This window comes from Salmo salar, chromosome ssa04, assembly GCF_905237065.1.
Source record: "Salmo salar chromosome ssa04, Ssal_v3.1, whole genome shotgun sequence".
NCBI classification, from domain to species: Eukaryota; Metazoa; Chordata; class Actinopteri; order Salmoniformes; family Salmonidae; genus Salmo; species Salmo salar.
Window position 1 is genome coordinate 10,937,021 of NC_059445.1, and position 22,092 is coordinate 10,959,112.

General features: G+C 43.5%; 1 protein-coding gene and 1 long non-coding RNA gene across 2 annotated transcripts in view; one reads left to right on the forward strand and one right to left on the reverse strand.

Moving 5' to 3' along the window:
• Positions 1-609: 609 nt before the first annotated feature.
• Positions 610-14,994, reverse strand: LOC106610350 (uncharacterized). Its single transcript, XR_006769546.1, has 2 exons — positions 14,923-14,994; positions 610-1,039 (listed from the first exon to the last, which is right to left on the reverse strand). It is a non-coding gene; the product is annotated as an uncharacterized lncRNA (long non-coding RNA).
• Positions 14,995-15,723: 729 nt separating this feature from the next.
• The window catches only part of LOC106602283 (methylcytosine dioxygenase TET2), a 55,577-nt gene continuing 49,208 nt past the window's right edge, over positions 15,724-22,092 (forward strand). The window contains exon 1 of the mRNA XM_045716459.1: positions 15,724-16,384. The gene's annotated coding sequence lies outside the window, so the exon portion shown is untranslated. The remainder of the gene's footprint in view (positions 16,385-22,092) is intronic.

A 22,092-nucleotide genomic window follows, 5' to 3' on the forward strand; every position in this document is an offset into this window, starting at 1 on the left:
TCAGATATGAAAAAACACATTTCCATTTCACACTTCACACCTGTACAGGTTACCCACTTGTACATATAGTGAAACAGGACTATATAAGCACCCCTAATTATTATTAATATTATTATTACTATTATATACAGTACATAGCCAACATTGGAGCAATACCCTGACCATGACTAAATCTGGCTCTGTTTTCAGTCTATTTGGTTGAACCCGTACTCTCTCTCATGTGCATGTGTGGTGTCAGGAGGGTTGGGAATACCATTAGACAACAAAACAAAATATTTTCCATTCACATCAAACAGTAATGTTGTATTTGAGGTACAGATTTTGAATTTCAGGGATCTAAATGGGAAATTTGTCCGACAGCCATGGGGAAATGTCCATTTTTACATTTCCTGTGTGAAATTGGATGCATAACTATATATATATATATATATATATATATATATAGCTTTTTGGAATTAACTGTTTCAAAAGAAACAGTTTTTCCAGGAAAATCTCTCAAAAACAAAAACATAACTCTATTACCTCAATCGACCTCGAACACACAAACGTTTGTCAGGTCATTGTTATTGTTATTTATGGTCATCTGGAAACAGCAGGTCTGAGTTGAAATTATTGGTGAATATGACTGTTTAATAGAATCACAAGCCCACTGTGTTGACATGCATAGTGGGAAGGAACATCTTGGATAGTGGATTGCTTGATATAATGAATATTACACTAGGAAACCATGCAGAAACCACAGCCTGGGAATCTAAACGGTTTCACCATTGTTTCACCATTTCGTAGATTATAAACCACAGCTCAGGCATTTTACTTTGATGGACTGAAGGCGTTCATTATCTTGTTCAGCCAGTAGGGGGCGTCCATCCCTCCATTTCACATGACCATCTTGTCCCCTGTGATTGGCATGGATACCGTTCCCATAGTGCTGTTTGACATGACATGTCAACATATGGTCCTCATTAACTCCTGGGACCCTTGGAAATTCCCATGGTAACAAGCTATCCTGAAGAGCATTCTGGGAATTATCTGCAGTATTCTGAAAAAAGAAAGACAGCATCAGGTTTCTCTTCAGGGCAGAACTGTCCAAGCTTAAATTGATTGGCTACATGTATACCTAGCTAGCTTCTCTGATAATCTAGACTAGAGTTGACCAACAAAAGTGGAATGTGCGTTGATTAACTAATACAGTGACTGGCCAAACAAAGACAAATAACATTCAATTATAATCAGCATACCAGTAGTGTGGCATCTGGACAGTGGGACCAGGAAGTGCCCCTCACACTGTAATTTCAGCCATATTAGGAGTAGAAACAGTGCGGCTGGACTAATGAGCTAACTGACTGCAGGTGCCCACTAGGGACCCACTTATACCCAGTATTGACTGACTAAACCCCTCTCACTCTACCCAGCTTGCAGGTGCATTTGGATGGGATCGGGGCTAGAAGCTAAGGAATGGATCCCCCCATGCCCATCTGCAAGGAATCCCAGAAGAGGTCCACACAGCCAGGCAACCAGCCTACAACCAACCCTCCCTCCAAGACCCAGGTATGAGAACCACTAACTTCAGTAATCTACAGCCAGTTACATATGACATTTTAGTCATTTACCAGATGCTCTTATCCAGAGTGACTTACAGTAGTGAGTGCATAGATTTACATATTTTTTTCATACTAATTCCCCGTGGGAATCGAACCCATAACCCTGGCGCCATTCTCTACCAACTGAGCTACACGAGACCATAGGGGGCTTGCTCAACCGCTGCCTGAATGTGGTGCTCCTTAACCCTGAAAAACAGCCTGCTTCTGGATAATTTGGCTTGGGGCTTTTGTGAAGGGTTTGAGTGGGATGTATTTATTTATTTATTTATTTTTATTTCACCTTTATTTAACCAGGTAGGCAAGTTGAGAACAAGTTCTCATTTACAATTGCGACCTGGCCAAGATAAAGCAAAGCAGTTCGACACATACAACAACACAGAGTTACACATGAAGTAAAACAAATATACAGTCAATAATACAGTAGAAAAATAAGTCTATATACAATGTGAGCAAATGAAGGGAGATAAGGGAGATAAAGGCAAAAAAAGGCCATGGTGGCGAAGTAAATACAATATAGCAAGTTAACACTGGAATGGTAGATTTGCAGTGGAAGAAAGTGCAAAGTAGAAATAATGGGGTGCAAAGGAGCAAAATAAATAAATACAGTAGGGGAAGAGGAATTTGTTTGGGCTAAATTATAGATGGGCTATGTACAGGTACAGTAATCTGTGAGCTGCTCTGACAGCTGGTGCTTAAAGCAAGTGAGGGAAATAAGTGTTTCCAGTTTTAGAGATTTTTGTAGTTCGTTCCAATCATTGGCAGCAGAGAACTGGAAGGAGAAGCGGCCGAAGGAGGAATTGGCTTTGGGGGTGACCAGAGAGATATACCTGCTGGAGCGCGTGCTACAGGTGGGTGCAGCTATGGTGACCAGCAAGCTGAGATAAGGGGGAACTTTACCTATCAGGGTCTTGTAGATGACCTGGAGCCAGTGGGTTTGGCGATGAGTATGAAGCGAGGGCCAGCCAACGAGAGCGTACAGGTCGCAGTGGTGGGTAGTATATGGAGCTTTGGTGACAAAACGGATGGCACTGTGATAGACTGCATCCAATTTATTGAGTAGGGTATTGGAGGCTATTTTGTAAATGACATCGCCGAAGTCGAGGATCGGTAGGATGGTCAGTTTTACGAGGGTATGTTTGGCAGCATGAGTGAAAGATGCTTTGTTGCGAAATAGGAAGCCACTTCTAAATTTAACTTTGGATTGGAGATGTTTGAAGTGAGTCTGGAAGGAGAGTTTACAGTCTAACCAGACACCTAGGTATTTGTAGTTGTCCACATATTCTAAGTCAGAACCGTCCAGAGTAGTGATGCTGGACGGGCGGGCAGGTGCAGGCAATGATCGGTTGAAGAGCATGCATTTAGTTTTACTTGTATTTAAGAGCAGTTGGAGGCCACGGAAGGAGAGTTGTATGGCATTGAAGCTCGTCTGGAGGGTAGTTAACACAGTGTCCAAAGAAGGGCCAGAAGTATACAGAATGGTGTCGTCTGCGTAGAGGTGGATCAGAGACTCACCAGCAGCAAGAGCGACATCATTGATGTATACAGAGAAAAGAGTCAGCTCAAGAATTGAACCCCGTGGCACCCCCATAGAGACTGCCAGAGGCTCGGACAACAGGCCCTCCGATTTGACACACTGAACTCTATCGGAGAAGTAGTTGGTGAACCAGGCAAGGCAATCATTTGAGAAACCAAGGCTATTGAGTCTGCGGATGAGGATGTGGTGATTGACAGACTCGAAAGCCTTGGCCAGGTCAATGAATATGGCAGCACAGTATTGTTTCTTATCGATGGCGGTTAAGATATCGTTTAGGACCTTGAGCGTGGCTGAGGTGCACCCATGACCAGCTCTGAAACCAGATTGCACAGAGGATAAGGTGCGGTGGGATTCGAAATGGTCGGTAATCTGTTTGTTGACTTGGCTTTCGAAGACTTTAGAAATGCAGGGTAGGATAGATATAGGTCTGTAGCAGTTTGGGTCAAGAGTGTCCCCCCTTTGAAGAGGGGGATGACTGCAGCTGCTTTCCAATCTTTGGGAATCTCAGACGACACGAAAGAGAGGTTGAACAGGCTAGTAATAGGGGTTGCAACAATTTCTGCAGATTATTTTAGAAAGAAAGGGTCCAGATTGTCTAGCCCGGCTGATTTGTAGGGGTCCAGATTTTGCAGCTCTTTCAGAACATCAGCTGACTGGATTTGGGAGAAGGAGAAATGGGGAAGGCTTGGGCAAGTTGCTGTGGGGGGTGCAGTGCTGTTGATCTGAGTAGGGGTAGCCAGGTGGAAAGCATGGCCAGCCGCAGAAAAATGCTTATTGAAATTCTCAATTATAGTGGATTTATCGGTGGTGACAGAGTTTCCTATCCTCAGTGCAGTGGGCAGCTGGGAGGAGGTGCTCTTATTCTCCAAGGACTTTACAGTGTCCCAGAACTTTTTTGAGTTTGTGTTGCAGGAAGCAAATTTCTGCTTGAAAAAGCTAGCATTGGCTTTTCTAACTGCCTGTTTATATTGGTTTCTAACTTCCCTGAAAAGTTGCATATCACGGGGGCAGTTCGATGCTAATGCAGAACGCCACAGGATGTTTTTGTATGGAGGCATCAATGCGGGAACAGGCTCTAAAACCCTACTTGGAAGCAGCAGGTTGCCACAGGAACAGTGCTCATTCCTGATCGGCCTCATCCCAACCCTGCTGTGCCGAATAGGGAACTCTGTCAATTATTAGATGACACACACCGCAGACAGCAGCTGGTGTAGATAGACGAGGACAAAAGGTGGAAAAACAACAACAAAACGAGAATGGCCACTAGCCGATTTCTTGATGAAAAACATAGTCAAAATGGAAAAGTGGCCCAGGTTCATTTGATCAACAGTGCTAGGGAAAGATCAGAAATATAGCTCCAAAATAGCTCAGTAAGATTCAGCTCTGGGTAGGCCGTCATGGTAAATAAGAATTTGTTCTTAACTGACTTGCCTAGTTCAATAAAAGTTCAATAAAAAAAAATTACAATTAAAACTCTACAGTGCTCAGAATGCTAGATAATCCTGAACTGCAGTTCCTTAGGCTATCTGAAGTCCCTCCCCAATTCCTCCTCCTAGTTTAATCTTAACCTAACCCCCCACCCAAGCTCCTTACACCCCTTACTGTGAATTAAGCAATTAGGCCATGCGAGATACACACTAACGACTCTCCCTGGTCTTTTAAGATAACTGGAGGGAGGGGAGGGAGGGAGGGAGGGAGGGAGGGAGGAGGGGGGACAGTAGGTGATATGTTGTTAGAGGGGATGCAGCAATCGGTCAGTTGTGTATTGGCTCAGGGGGAGCCTGACGTTGTGTGTGTGTGTGTGTGTGTGTGTGTGTGTGTGTGTGTGTGTGTGTGTGTGTGTGTGTGTGTGTGTGTGTGTGTGTGTAAACACTCCAGGTGACTGTGTGAACTTCCACTGATGGCCTCTGAGAGCTGTCAGCTTCGGAGGCAATGACAGCACCTCTGAGGCCAAGTAGCACCTCTAGAGACACCCTAACCCCCAGTCTCGCTGGCTCAAGGAATTGTCCCTCACAGATCAACTCCTTGTAATGGCCTCCTTGGAGTTTACAGTTGTCTTACCCTTAAGTGTGTGCCCTTTAATGTATTTATACTTGAGATATTGCTTTTCAACAGAAAAATTTCAAAAATCACCGGAGGACGTATTTAAGTCATTGTGGTACAGGCCGATTCCAGCTATTTACAAACATGGTTCAATTCACATGATCCACACACAACAAAGAGGTAGACTGTGAGAATAACTTCATACTAACCAACATCAACGAATGAGGTTTTGTTAAGTGTGAGTATTTAACAAACCTTAGCTTTTCTTTACTCACAACAATCAAATAATCAACATAATAATAATGACATCATTGTGACGCAGGTCTCTAACTCCCTTTAACCCCAGTATCCAGCCCCCTCTGTAGAGGGCCTGTATGTGTGTGTGTGTGTGTGTGTGTGTGTGTGTGTGTGTGTGTGTGTGTGTGTGTGTGTGTGTGTGTGTGTGTGTGTGTGTGTGCATGTGCGCACCTTTGTTTTGCTAAGCGGTGGTATAAAAATCAGCAGGACCACTGAGCTCTGAGTGCTGACCCCTTCACCCCTCCACCACGTCCAACCTGTTCTATCCCCTCCACCATTTCCACTTTAGAAAAATGTTAGTTCTAATCCCACTCGCCCATCTCCCCCTAATACCCACACAGTCAAGTTGAGGTGTGAATTCTCTCAAATTGACAAGTGTGTCCATATCCTGATTGCCCCCCGGCGGCACGGGGTCATTCACTTCACTCCTCACTGTTTACGGATGAGGTGATGAGGTGAGAGGTTTCCCCACTTCCAAAAAGGAGGAAAGAGGGAGGTAAAGGGGATTGGCAGTAGGGTAATCTGATGTTTACGATGCATTTACTGTAGCAGTACGGTATTCTAATGTTTACTGTAGTAGTTGAGGGAATGAGCACAACATGCAGCTGGCTCTTTCTGGCCTCAGCGATGACAACTCACAACAAGCCTCAAACAGTAGGCCTACATAGATTATAGGCTATATAGACGGGTGTTTTTTATTACAGCAAACCGATGCAAGGCGTGCGCAACTTTGGGGAAAAACAGACAGCTTTGGTTTAATAAATTTCCTCTCCAAATGTTTCTTGAAAACATACACTTAACAAAAATATAAACACAACATGTAAAGTGTTGGTTCCATGTTTCATGAGCTGAAATAAAAGATCCCAGAAATGTTCCACATGCACAAAAAGCTTATTTCTCTCAAATGTTGTCCACAAATTTGTTTACATCCCTGTTAGTGAGCATTTATCCTTTGCCAAGATAATCCAACCACCTGACAGGTGTGGCATATCAAGAAGCATATCAACAGCATGATCATTACACAGGTGCACCTTGTTCTGGGGACAATTAAAGGCCACTCTAGAATGTGCAGTTTTGTCCCACAACACAATGCCACAGATGTCTCAAGTTTTGAGGGAGCGTGCAATTGGCATGCTGACTGCAGGAATGTCCACCAGAGCTGTTGCCAAGGAATTGAATGTTCATGCCTCTACCATAAGCCTCCAAAGTCGTTTTAGAGAATTAGGTCAGTACGTCTAACCGGCCTCACAACCGCTGACCACGTGTATGGCGTTGTTTTGCTGATGTCAATGTTGTGAACAGAGTGCCCTATGGCAGTGGTGGGGTTATGGTATGAGCAGGCATAATCTATGGACAACGAACAATATTGCATGTTAGCGATGGCAATTTGAACACAAAGCGATACTGTGACGAGACCCTGAGGCACATTGACGTGCCATTCATCCAACGCCATCACCTCATGTTTTCAGCATGATAATGCACGGCCCCATGTCGCAAGAATCTGTACACAATTCCTGGAAGCTGAAAATGTCCCAGTTCTTCCATGGCCTGCACACTCACCAGACATGTCACCCATTTAGCATGTTTGGGATGCTCTGGATCGACATATATGGCAGCGTGTTCCAGTTCCCACTAATATCCAGCAACTTCGCACAGCCATTTAAGAGGAGTGGGACAACATTCCACAGGCCACAATCAACAGCCTGATCAACTCTATGCGAAGGAGATGTGTCACTCTGCATGAGGCAAATGGTGGTCGCACCACATACTGACTGGTTTTCTGATCAACACCCCTACCTTTTTTTAAAAGGTATCTGTGGCCAACAGATAGAGATCTATATTCCCAGTCATGTGAAATCCATAGATTAGGGCATAGTGAATTTATTTCATTTGACTGATTTCCTTATATGAACTGTAACTAACTGTAACTCAGTAAAATCTTTGAAATTGTTTCATGTTGCATTTATATTTTTGTTCAGTATAAATACATTTGCACAATGAGCACTTGTCTCTCAAAAACATTTTCCACTCCCCATTCCACACAACCTGAGTCTAAGGCAGGTGTAATCAAATCTTACCCTACGAGGTCCGGAGCCTGCCAGAGTCTGTCCTACCTGATCATTAATTACACCCACCTGGTGTCCCAGGTCTAAATCACATCCTGATTAGAGGGGAAGAATTAACAACAAAAAAGCAGTGAAACTGGTTTTGAGGTCCAGAATTTGAGGGGGTCGAACGGAGTACCATGAACTGGCCACTCAAACTTTCTCTGACCTGTGTGACCTGCCCCTGATTCGTTGCTAGTCATGTTGTTAGGGGGCAGGACAGCCCCTCTGACTGTGCAGGCCACTGTCTCCTCACTTCTCCTCTGAGTGGACTTGTCTGATGGAGTGCGTGCATAAGTGAATTAATATTGTTATTGCAACTTGTGCTTGTGTGCGTTTACAATTTACTGTTGGTAGCAGTTACTGATAATTGTTATCTTATCTAGCCTTGATCTATACAGTCTTAATACAGGCATCTATATTTCTACAGTCCTTACAAATGGTATCATTGCTCTTGCATTGCTATTGCATTGGATTCTTGCTCATGCTATGCTAATTGTGTACAGCCTATTAATGACTGTTCATCTCCTGTATTACAGAACCAAATCCTTCCCATGTTTATTCCCTGTCTGTTGTGCGTGTGTATGGGGAAATTCCACGGTGACAGAATAATGCTGCAACTCTGATTTTTCACTTTATAAACTCAGCGAGATTGCCACATTCCCCTCTGACCAGGGGAGGTGCTAGCAGGGCACAGATCAGCCCAAATGGAGAGTTGATACCTTCAGTTACAGTTGTTGGTTCGTTAGCTAGTGAATATTTGCCATATTAGCATAGGACATACACTACATGACAAAAAGTATGTGGACACCTGCTCGTCGAACATCTCATTCCAAAATCATGGGCATTAATATGGGCATTTATGGCCACAGCCTCCACTCTTCTGGGAAGGCTTTCCACTCGATGTTGGAACATTGCTGCTGGGATTTGCTTCTATTCAACCGTAAGAGCATTAGTGAGGTTGGTCACTGATGTTGGGCAATTAGGCCTTGCTCGCATTCGGCATTCCAATTCATCCCAAAGGTGTTCGAAGGAGTTGAGGTCAGGGCTCTGTGCATGTCAGTTAAGTTCTTCCACACCGATCTTGACAAACCATTTCTGTATGGACCTCGCTTTGTGCACAGGGACATATTATTTATTTTTTATTGAACCTTTATTTAACTAGGCAAGTCAGTTAAGAATTATTTTTATTTACAATGACGGCCTACCCCGGCCAAACCCGGAAGATGCTGGGCCAATTGTGCACCGCCCTATGTGACTCCCGATCACGGCCGGATGTGATACAGCCTGGATTCAAACCAGAGACTGTAGTGACGCCTCTTGCACTGAGATGCAGTGCCTTAGGCATTGTCATGCTGAAACAGGAAGGGCCTTCCCTAACCTTTTGCCACAAAGTTGGATGCACAGAATCATCTAGAATGTCATTGTACTTTGTAGCATTAATATTTCCCTTCACTGGAACTAAGCCCTAGACCATTATACCTCCTCCACCCAGCTTTACAGTTGGCACAATGCATTAGGACAGGTTGCCGTCTCCTGGCAACTGCCAAACCCAGATTAGTCCGTCTGACTGTCAGACAGTGAAGCGTGATTCATCACTCCAGAGAATGCGTTTCCACTGCTCCAGTCCAATGGCGGCAGGAACCATTTCATGAAGTTCCCCACGAACAGTTATTGTGTTGACTTTGCTTCCAGAGGCAGTTTGGAATTTGGTAGTGAGTGTTGCAACCGAAGACAGATGATTTTTACTCGTTACGTGCTTCAGCACTCGGCGGTCCCGTTCGGTGAGCTTGCGTGGCCTACCAGTTTGCGGCTGAGCCGTTGCTCCTGGACGTTTCCACTTCACTTACAGTTGACCGGGACAGCTCCAACAGGGCAGAAATTTGACGAACTGACATGTTGGAAAGGTGGCATCATATGACAGTGCCACGTTGAAAGTGACTGAGCTCTTCAGTATGGACATTCTACTGCCAATGTCTGTCTATGGGGATCGTGGGGCTGTGTGCTCGATTCTATACACCTGTCAGCAGCAGGTGTGGCTGAAATAACCAAATTCACTCATTTGAATGGGTGTCCACATACTACACCATATATACACCATATATAGACCATGTATACACAGTGCATTCGGAAAGTATTCAGACCCCTTGACTTTTTCCACATTTTGTTATGTTACATCCTTATTCTAAAATGGATTAAAAAAATATTATAATCTCATCAATCTACACACAATACCCCATAATGACAAAGCAAAAATGGGTTTTTAGAAATAAAAAAATTGTAATATCACATTTACATAAGTATTCAGACCCTTTACTCAGTACTTTGTTGAAGCACATTTGGCAGCGATTACAGCCTCGAGTCTTCTTGCGTATGGTGCTACAAGCTTGGCACTCCTGTATTTGGGGAGTTTCTCCCATTCTTCTCTGCAGATCCTCTCAAGCTCTGTCAGGTTGGATGGGGAGAGTTGCTGCACAGCTATTTTCAGGTCTTTCCAGAGATGTTTGATCTGGCTCAAGTCCGGGCTCTGGCTTGGCCACTCAAGGACATTTAGAGACTTGTCCCAAAGCCACTCCTGCGTTGTCTTGTCTATGTGCTTAGGGTCATTGTCCTGTTGGAAGGTGAACCTTCGCCCCAGTCTGAGGTCCTGAGCACTCTGGACCAGGTTTTCATCAAGGATCTCTCTGTACTTTGCTCCGTTCATATTTCTCTTGATCCTGCCACCACCATGCTTCACCGTAGGGATGGTGCCAGGTTTCCTCCAATCAAGTTGTCGAAACATCTCAAGGATGACCAATGGAAACAGGATGCACCTGAGCTCAATTTTGAGTCTCATAGCAAAGGGTCTGAATACTTACGTAAATAAGGTATTTCTGTTTTTTATTTTTGTGGAAAAAAATATCTGAATACTTTCCAATTGCACTGTATACACAAATGTAAGTCAGAACACCACAGAACAAGACATGGTATCAAGAAGAAGATACAACCAGCTGAAACAAGCCACCACAATTCCCCACATTGTTGTCATTGTTGCTAGCTATCTGACCGTTCAGAATGATAACACCACACAGCCTTTTGCCTCTACGATGCGCGCGCATCATTTCTGTTACGTTGTCAACCTACCCATCTATTAGGCAGGTTTGAAAAAACATCAAGGATTTAGCCCAAAATCCTTAAAAAAAATACAACAGCCTACATAAATATGGAAGTCGGTGACCAAGGAGAACAGTATCAAAGGTATTTAATGCTTGACGCGGGATAATAGGATTGTCTCAGTAAGATGACCTCAGTCTCTGAAAAGAAAGACAAGCTACAAAGACAGGCACAAAACATTCCCTCTCCTTCTCCCCCTCCCACTGCAGAATCCATCACACTACTCAATATACGCCATCTATTCAATATTCACTCACTACCAAATTAAAGCACACGTCAATGCTGGATTCCTGGTAAGATTAAAAGGAATAACTACTTAGAATTGATTTTATTACAATGTCATCAATATTTGATCAACAGTTGCTCTCTCTGGGAAGAAAAGCGGAAAGGTGCAGAGTGGACAGGTCTACTCTTAATTGAAATCATGTGAAGCAACTGGATCCTATCATGACAACACTAGAGGACAAGTAGGTTGTCTAGATACACATTCCAGCACCACCTCCACACTGAACCAGTTGAGGTATGTGGAATCCTCCTTCAGCAAGGCAGCTCAGGCTGCAAGCAAAGCACCAGTCCCAGTCTCACTCCTAGCCCTAACATATCTGAGCCGCAGCTATGCTGACCCCCCCCCCATCCCCCCCGACCCTTGCCCCTGCCCCATGCCCCTCCCCCACGCTGTGTAAAAACAAATCTCCTTTCCTGCTCCGAGCCCTGAAACTATTGAGTCAACAAATGCCAGCTAGAGACTACAAGGCAGAGAGGCAGGCAAGCAGTCAGGGCCGATGGAAGAAGGGGTGGAGTCTCTCTCTTTAATAAACCTGGATTGGAGCCAAAGGCAGATTATTTTCAGACAATAACCACCTGTTAAAATCAGCACAGGGACAAAGAAGGGAGAATTAAACAGAGCGCTATAGAGGGAAGGACCGATGGCTCTCTAACATGTGGTTGGCTAAAGAGTGGCCCCTGGAAGGTATTTGGAATGACTTCAAGGCACTCATATGGGAATTCAATTGTGTGGATTTCTAGTATTTTTTCCATGGTGTACTATTCCGGAGAAATGTAATCCAGGCGCCAAATTTATTTCCAATTCGGTTTTCTATTGTACTTTGCATTTTTGTATTTGTATTTATTAAGGATCCCCATTAGCTGCTGCCAAGGCACCAGCTACTCTTCCTGCGGTCCAATAACAATTACATACAATAAAACAATACATAACACAAGACATTATTACATACTACTCTACCATAACAAATCTACAATACAAAATCAATAATAAAGCTAAATAACAATATTCAAATGTATGTGTGTGTAGAGTGCGTGTTAGCATGTGTTTGCGAATTATGTGTCTCTTCACAGTCCGCTCTTCCGTAAGGTGTAAGTTTATCTGGTTTTTTTTATCTGATTTTACTGTTTGACTGAGTTACTTGATGTGGAAGAGAGTTCCATGTAGTCACGGCTCTGTCTAGTACTGTGCGGTACCCAGAGTCTGTTCTGGATTTGTGGACTGCGAAGAGACCCCTGGTGGCATGGGTATGTATGGGTGTCTGAGCAGTGTGCTAGTCATTTAAATAGACAGCTTTGGTTTTTTAACATGTCAATCAATACCTCTCACAAAGGCAAGCAGTGATGCTGTCAATCTCTCCTTCACTGAGCCAGGAGAGATTGACTTCAGTGGTGGTCGGTGCCATTTAAGATGAGGGAGGACGTTTTTTTAATGAGAATGGCTTTATTTCTATTACAGCATATTGGATTACTGTCATTCATATTTCATTCACCAAGATCAATGTAACATCGATAGGTTTAGGCTACTACATGATACTCTAATGTTCCCTATACCCATCATGAGGTTGCTCCAAGCTAGCCTATGAATGAAAGTTTACAACGTATGTGCACAGCTCAAGAGAAATGTGAGTAATCAAGGTGACAGACATTGACACATTCAATACCGCCTTGCACACTCTTGCCTGAATCTAGCTGTTTTAGGGTGTAATCATTAGTCTAACTGTTGCAAAGGAATAATTGAACATTTCTATTTCGTTCCGTTTAAGAAACTCCTTCAACAGAATCGGTGGAATGAATAAACCCCTGATCACACGCAAACACAGTTTACTTTCATAGCAGCCACATACAAACAGCATGATCCCTTTGATCGTTGTATAATTCTTTCTCGCATCTACGCACTCTCCTCCTCTCACCTTTTCCCTTCGCTTATGGACTTCAGTGCAGAACACATCAGCCCTGTGACCTGGCAATAACAAAAAACTTTACAAGCAAAACCTTCATATCATAACCACTAACTGCTACACACAGCCTACACACACAGCCTACATCGGTGTCACCATATTAACGTCATAGTCAACATGGCTACTAGAACTAACGCATTAGTAAACCCACTACAATCATGCAGTACAGTGTACAGTCAGCAGCAAGCAGTTAAACCGACAGGCCGCAGTGGCAATAAATTAATAAAACCAAAGGCTTACCTTGAGTTCCAGCGTTGGATAGCCATAGCCAGCTAGCTAACTAACTAACATAGCATCCCTCTCTGTTTAATCCGGATGTTTGAGTCGGCTAAACTAGCTAGCTGCATTCACTAACTAATTAAGTGTACAGTAGGTGAAAAAAAATACAACTAAATATAGCTCTCTCTCGCTCCTCCTTAATCTTTTAAAGAAATTCATTTGTTCCAAACTATTCCAACTATTGTGTTTCTCTCTCTTTGAGTTAACTTTTCACTACTGCAGTGCTAGCTAGCTGTAGCTTATGCTTTCAGTTCTATATTCATTCTCTGATCCTTTGATTGGGTGGACACCATGTCAGTGCATGCTACAAGAGCTCTGATAGGTTGGATGACGTCCTCTGGAAGTTGTCATAATTACTCTGTAAGTCTATGGAAGGGGGTGAGAACCAGGAGCGTCCTAGGTTTTGTATTGATGTCAATGTACCCAGAAACTAACTGTCCTCCGGCTACACATTGGTGCTACCCTGCAGAGTGCTGTTGAGGCTACTGTAGACCTTCATTGCAAAACAGTGTGTTTTAATCAATTATTTGGTGACGTGATTGTATGGTTTTATCTAAAAATTATAACTTTAAAAAAAAATGTTTCACTATTTAAAAATTTTAAAAAAATCACTGAGGGTGGTCCTCCGCTTCCTCCTTTGAGGAGCCTCCACTGATTGACATGCATATTATCAATGCTGGCTCTCCGTGTACATCTAAGGGCCATGCTGCTCTGTTATGAGCCAATTGTAATGTGCCTATGTTCCTCTTTGTGGCACTTGACCACATTAATGGACAGTAGTCCAGGTGTGACAAAACTAGGGCCTGTATGGCTTGTCTTGTTGATCGTGATGTCAAGAAAGCAGAGCAGCGCTTTATTACGAACAGACCTCTCCCCATCTTAGCTACCGTTGCACCAATATGTTTTGTCCATGACAGTTTACAATCCAGGGTTACACCAAGCAGTTTAGTCTCCTCAACTTGCTCAATTTAAACATTATTTAGTTGAGGTTTAGGGTTTAGTGAATGATTTGTCCCAAATACAATGGTTTTAGTTTTTGAAACCAGCTTACCAGTTTTAGGACCAGCTTATTTCCTGCCACCCATTCTGAAACTGACTGCAGCTCTTTTTAAGTGTTGCATTGATTTCACTTACTGTGGTAACTGACGTGTACAGTGTTTAGTCATCAGCATACTTAGACATACACTTAGTCATGTACTAAGTAGGCTGGTCTTGATCTTATGTAGTGCCATTGCCTCTTCTTCTTGCAAAACAATGAAGCAAATAGGCCTAATGACGAAAGAGAGATACAAAGCCCATTTGCACACACTTCACCAACAGTATTTCAGCACAAACCTAGTGAATAGTTCTAAATGAAATCCTAGAACTGCGATTTTCCATTAATGCAAGATGCAAGTTTGCCGACTTCCTAATTTCTGGGTTATATCATGATGGCAACAATCCAACACAGTTATTATGTTGACAGAGGGTAGGCGTAGTAGCCCATGGAAACAGTGGCAGCTACTACATAAGTGGCAGGGAAACTCAAAACAACTCCCTCGGCTGGGTGGTGTGTTAAACAGTAGCAGCTAATTAAACGTCCTGACAGCCATGCTAGGTCCGTCCTCGTTTCTCAAATACCTCACAGTGCTGAATTTGTATTTTTAAACATTCCCGCTCTCACACACCCTCTCCCTCTTTCTCTCTCCCCTCTCTCGTTGTCTCTCTGTCTCTCCGTCCCTCTCGCTCTCTCTCTGTCCGTCCCTCTCTCCCGCCGTCTCCTCTCTCCCGCCGTCTCCCTCTCCCGCCGTCTCCCTCTCCCGCCGTCTCCCTCTCCCGCCGTCTCCCTCTCCCTCGCTACTAGCCCACGTGGCCAATGTCAACAGGAGGTGGGGCTCTTGGCAGACACATAAAGAAAAGGATGCTGCTGCCTGTATGGATCCTTTCAAAAGTTAGTGTTGTCTTACGCCTGCTCAAGAAATGAGCTTGCCTGACAGCCAAGGCGTGCCAAAACAAAACCCAGAAGAACCATTGGAAATGAGGGCAGGGCTCGACTCGCGTACTCTGAAGACGAAGCTAACTGTCTTGAGAGACTGAGTGGAAGAAGCAAGTCTCCAAGGAGTCATAAATAAGCCATGGGGGAGGCAATGGGGGAACTCCTGCGACCTATGACAGCTTGAGAGAAACTGACGAAACCGAAAGAAGAACCAGGAAGTCAAGACGGAGAGAGGGGTGGGGGAAAAATCCCCCTAGAGCTCGGCATGAGTTTCCTTGAGTCACACACACACACACACACACACACACACACACACACACACACACACACACACACACACACACACACACACACACACACACACACACACACACACACACACACACACACACACACACACACACACACACTCTTCCTGTCTGACTAAAGGAAGGGGGAGTGTGCCTCCTTGCTACTCTCCAATCCTCTGTTTCTCAGACAGACAGATAAGCCCAGAGAGCTTTTAGAGTCAGTTTAAAGGGATTGGACGACGGAGCGGAACCCATGTCCTGTCACTGTGCAGATCCAGTCCGGTGCTTGGGGCCAGCCGTAGTCATAGTGTGCACTATTGTGTGCGGCTGAAGGAGAAGAAGGGAAAAAAAGGGGGGAAAGAAAGCCCAGGCCCTTTGTGTGGTGGAGAGACTCACCAGGAGAGAGGTTTTCTCATTACTTCAGCTTTGCCAGCAAGGCAAGGCAAGGCAAGACTCTACCGCTGACACACACACATACACACCGAACACAAACACACACACACACACACACACACACACACACACACACACACACACACACACACACACACACACACACACACACACACACACACACACACACACACACACACGGCGTGCTGGCTGGCTGCTTCTCTGCCAGTTACATATGTGTGGCATTCGGAGTGGCCAACAGGGACACACCACCGACCGACCGGGCTTCTCCTCCTGATGATAAGAGTCGACGTTGACGTCAGAGACTGGCCCCATGAATATTGATGTTGGAGGATAGTCTGTTTCATAGAAGAACAGAAGGAAGCAAGATGGCGGCCCTTTAGGATTTGTTAAAGAGGAGATCCAGACGGTTTGTTGGAATTTCTACAAAGTGGAGGGACGTAAAAAGAGGTGAGACTCAGCTCCGTTTGTTTTTTGCACTCGTTGTCCTTCTCCTTTTGACCTTTTGTTGGTCTTTTCGGTGGCTCTGTGGCTTAGTACAAGGCATGCTAATGTTCCCTCAGCAAAAACATGAGCTAGCTAAATTAATAAGGTGGGGGATATTAGATAAAGCTGCTCCTTCCAACATGGCTGACAATTTTCTTTTTTCTTTTTTTGCTAGTTGAAATAGAGAGATATCAGTTTTTTGCCTCTAATGTTGGTCAGTGGACACTCAAGTAGCCTTAGGAATGTGTCTAGTGTAGAAAATGGAGACCTTGTTCAGTACTTTTCTTGAGGCATTATGAACAAGGCAAATCCCTCTGATGTTCAGTGCAACAGAGAAGCAGCTAGCTCCCAGTTGAAAAATATCTCATCTCTAAAATGGCCATTGTCCTTATTTTGATGTTTTATTTGAGTGCTTTGTTTTACAGGGAAAATATGTATCATTTTCTTCTGCAAATCTATCATAGAGAAGGACTCTTTAACCAGAAATCATTCATGCAGTCAGTTTCTGTCCTTTTTTCTTTGTAGTCTCACGGTTGTGTTCTTGTGTTGATGATTTTCTGCTATGTTGGGTCTAATTTAGAACAGCACTATGCCTCCAGTCCATCACTAAGACTATAGTGCCTGGGAAAGAGAGCTGGGAGCGGAGGAGAGTGTAGCTAGCTTCTGGCTTTGTGCATCCTGTGAATCAGCTTTCATTGCATTCACCGGTGAATGACAAGCAGACACAAAGGCAGTCCAGTGCAGTCCAAGGAGTGGAAAAGAGAGAAGAGAATTGTGGTGGATAGCAGAGGGATGATGAGGTCAGAAGCTTTAAAGGAAATTGAAACTCAATACGACCACACCATTAGCTGAACGACACAAGAATTGGAATCCTGGAAGTAGGTCTTTTCCGAAATAGATTTTTTTTCCCAACTAGACCCCAACAAATATGTCTCCCAGAAGTTGACTCAGTTCTGTTACACCATGAAGTCACCATGAAAATGTTAAGAATCCAGCAATTGAACAACAACGACAACTATAATATAATATAACATATTAGGACATGTTAGCTTTGCATTATGCAAACAGTTTTCCTACTGTTTAACATATTCATCATTTAACACATAAAATGATATATGTTGTCTTTTGTGAGAGTCTGAGATAATGTGTCTGGGCAAACCACATGCACTGCCATGCAAGGAGGCAGCAGACAGCACCTTTAATAAACAGATTATTGTCAATACAAAGGCAGTAATGGAGGTGTTTCTAGCATTTACTCGATCTCAATTTGCATTTATGTTTTACTGATGAACAGAAAGGATTCGATGTTGTTGACATTTGTTTTTGTTACAATTTGCCGTATTTTGTAATGTATTTATTTTACATAAATTTACTTTAATTGAAAATAAAACAAACCAAGGCACATCATCATTAGCTATGCTAATCATTAGCTATGCTAATCATTAGCTATGCACATCAGTACATAGCTATGCTATGCTAGCTGTCAGATACAGTACTAACGAATAATAGGGATTCCTACACACATCCAAACTACACTAACCAGGATGACTGGTTTTATTAGCCCAACACCTCTCTTCCCTTGAACAAATTAGTTGCTAATGGAGCGTGTTGTTTTCCTGTTATCTTTGCTGAAGTTGCTAACAGGCCACATTTAGGATTAGCATCATAATGACCTACTAGAATATTACACAGATAAAGGCCTGCTATCTTTTGCCCTTATTTGTGTATTTGGGCTTGTGTATTGCGCTGGCCCTGCATGCACTTTCAATCGGGGGTCATCCCACAATAGCAGCTAGCAGTAGTAGTTTGTGTGAAATGCAAAGTAAGGCATGCCTGCCCAGGGGGTGCACAGCACAACAAGTGGCTACTAATGAGCTGTTGTAAATAAACACCACAGCCAAGGGGAGGTGCACAGTGCAGAGGCTAGCATATGCTAATGCTAGAACAATGAAGGAATCTCAGCCAAGTGCTACAAACTAATATCACCTGTGATAGCTTGGAATGCCAGGGTAAATGTAGTAGGCTAAAGCTAGCCTAACGTGGTGAAACGTATTGGAGGGAACTGCAGTTATGTTAAGCAAAAAATGTCAGTTGCTTGTCAAAGGGGCCTCGAGGACAAACGTCAAAGCTAATCTAGCTATTTGAACTGTTGATTAAGGCAAATCTTCATCTGCATTTTAGTCAATGACTCCACCATATAAAGTAAACAGAGAATTTCAAAAATATATATATCTTTACCACAGAACTATCGGCAAACTAAAATGTTCCTCTGTGATATCAGAGAACAGAGAGCGATATTTAAATATTTACATTTTAATTATATTTTGAAGAAGGCATCAAAAGCCTTCCATGCAACAATGGCAGCGTGGCTCCGGCTCTGTTTTGATTTGGTAAGCATGGTCAATGACTGCGCAGCGTCAACCTATCTGGTAACGTAACTAGGGGAGTGCACCGTAGTACTCCATATTTCTCGTGAAGTTTGTTTTGACTGGATGAGGTAGTATACTGTTTTTTTATGTTTTGAAATTAATTGTGACATTTCAGGCTCATTTGACCCAGATAAGATAATGTAGAGAAATAGGCTTTGAGTGAAAATAATTCTACTTGATTCATATTGGAGCTGTATGCTTATCTTAAGCTAAAGGTTAAGACTAGCTTTATTTTGTAGTGGATCAAACAGCTGCAAGCCAATATTGGAGGATGTATGGACTTCGTCTTTGAGTTGTGTGTCTTCCTTGAGTTGTTGACTGCATTTCTCAGTAAGTAGACTGAATGCAATGGACATTGCACTGCTTACATCATTGATACTGCAGAATGTTAGTCGAGGAAGACATTTTTATTTCAATGGATATATTAGATGGTACCAGACAGCAAGATTGCTATACAAAAGTTTGTTTCTCAACTTCTATCAAGAGATAAGTGTGCTATCATAAGTACAGATAAAAAGTCAAAGTTGATACTTCATTTATGGGTAAAATATTGTGCCCAAAGCAAGGACTAGATTGTGTAATTTCCCTTTGTGCTGTTTCCATTAGCACCACATGTGATGTTACATCCGCATTGGAAAAAGGCACCATATCTGCACCACAGATTGTACTAGGGAGAATGTCAATACAGTGAGGGAAAAAAGTATTTGATCCCCTGCTGATTTTGTACATTTGCTCACTGACAAAGAAATGATCAGTCTATAATTTTAATGGTAGGTTTATTTGAACAGTGAGAGACAGAATAACAAAAAAATCCAGAAAAACGCATGTCAAAAATGTTATAAAATGATTTGCATTTTAATGACGGAAATAAGTATTTGACCCCCTCTGCAAAACATGACTTAGTACTTGGTGGCAAAACCCTTGTTGGCAATCACAGAGGTCAGACGTTTCTTGTAGTTAGCCACCAGGTTTGCACACATCTCTCCACTCCTCTTTGCAGATCTTCTCCAAGTCATTAAGGTTTCGAGGCTGACGTTTGGCAACTCGAACCTTCAGCTCCCTCCACAGATGTTCTATGGGATTAAGGTCTGGAGACTGGCTAGGCCACTCCAGGACCCTAATGTCCTTCTTTGTTGCCTTGGCTGTGTGTTTTGGGTCATTGTCATGCTGGAATACCCATCCACGACCCATTTTCAATGCCCTGGCTGAGGGAAGGAGGTTCTCACCCAAGATTTGATGGTACATGGCCCCATCCATCGTCCCTTTGATGCGGTGAAGTTGTCCTGTCCCCTTAGCAGAAAAACACCCCCAAAGCATAATGTTTCCACCGTCATGTTTGACGGTGGGGATGGTGTTCTTGGGGTCATAGGCAGCATTCCTCCTCCTCCAAACACGGCGAGTTGATGTCAAAGAGCTCCATTTTGGTCTCATCTGACCACAACACTTTCACCCAGTTGTCCTCTGAATCATTCAGATGTTCATTGGCAAACTTCAGACAGGCATGTATATGTGCTTTCTTGAGTAGGGGGACCTTGCAGGCGCTGCAGGATTTCAGTCCTTCACGGCGTAGTGTGTTACCAATTGTTTTCTTGGTGACTATGGTCCCAGCTGCCTTGAGATCATTGACAAGATCCTCCCGTGTAGTTCTGGGCTGATTCCTCACCGTTGTCATGATCATTGCAACTCCACGAGGTGAGATCTTGCATGGAGCCCCAGGCCGAGGGAGATTGACAGTTCTTTTGTGTTTCTTCCATTTGCGAATAATCGCACCAAATGTTGTCACCTTCTCACCAAGCTGCTTGGCGATGGTCTTGTATCCCATTCCAGCCTTGTGTAGGTCTACAATCTTGTCCCTGACATCCTTGGAGAGCTCTTTGGTCTTGGCCATGGTGGAGAGTTTGGAATCTGATTGATTGATTGCTTCTGTGGACAGGTGTCTTTTATACAGGCAACAAGCTGAGATTAGGAGCACTCCCTTTAAGAGTGTGCTCCTAATCTCAGCTCATTACCTGTATAAAAGACACCTGGGAGCCAGAAATCTTTCTGATTGAGAGGGGGTCAAGTACTTATTTCCCTCATTAAAATGCAAATCTATTTATAACATATTTGCCATGCGTTTTTCTGGATTTTTTGTCGTTATTCTGTCTCTCACTGTTCAAATAAACCTACCACTAAAATTATAGACTGATCATTTCTTTGTCAGTGGGCAAACGTACAAAATCAACAGGGGATCAAATACTTTTTTCCCTCACTGTACATGGTGGCTAGAGGGGGGGGGCATGGCTGTTCTCATCAATCCACACCCACTGATAAAGCTGGGTATGGTTGGACTACTCCTTCTTCCCCTTTATGTTATCTAAGGGAGAAAAGACAATATCAAGCTTTGGGGGTAAGAATGTCCAGTGGTTTCAGTCTCCATGGTTTCTGCAGCAATGCTGTCCATTCACAATGGGCTGAATTTTACCTCTGACCTCCAACCGCAGGCCACGCATCACATTTCGACCCCAAAGGCCACGGTAACCCTGCTGCAGAGATGACACAGTGGAACAGGTTAAGATACATTTCGAAATGCATTGCCTCTGTGTAGCTACCAACCTGGCTCTGTTGATCACGTCCCTCCTCCTCAGACAAAATGGCGACATACTGTGTCTCATATTGACCTCTGGAGATATTGATTTAGCTCTCTGCTGCTCCCAGCCTCGATAGTTGAAGAACCGTGGTAAAACTTGCAATTGGTTATTGTTACAAATACTCTTTGGCCCAGCAGTCTAGGGGGGATGGCAACGAGACCCGTAACATAAATCATGCAAATTATAATAGTGAAAAAGTAACAGTGAGAACAAATAACCACAGACAACTACAATCTACCGTCAAACTCTAATGGTTTATTTATAAACACACGGTAATGGGGTGTGAGAAAAGGGGCTGAGCTGGACCCAAGCAAAGAAACAATAATCCAAAAACACCCCTAAACTAGTCTAGCCTACTTCAATAACAGCTAGCTAACTAACCAAAAATACAGTGGGTGGTCCACCCAGTTCTAACTAGGGTACTTAGACAAAGTATTCCTATGGGTAATGTTTGCCCATGGGCGACTTGTCTTGGTACCCCCTTTTCCCACCAAACAAACAAACAAGTCAAACAACAAAACAATACTCACAGGTGGGATGGACAAAGTGACATGTAGTTGCAATTCAAAAGAGAGATCAATACAGAAAGAGAGAGATATAGTGAGAGCTTGAG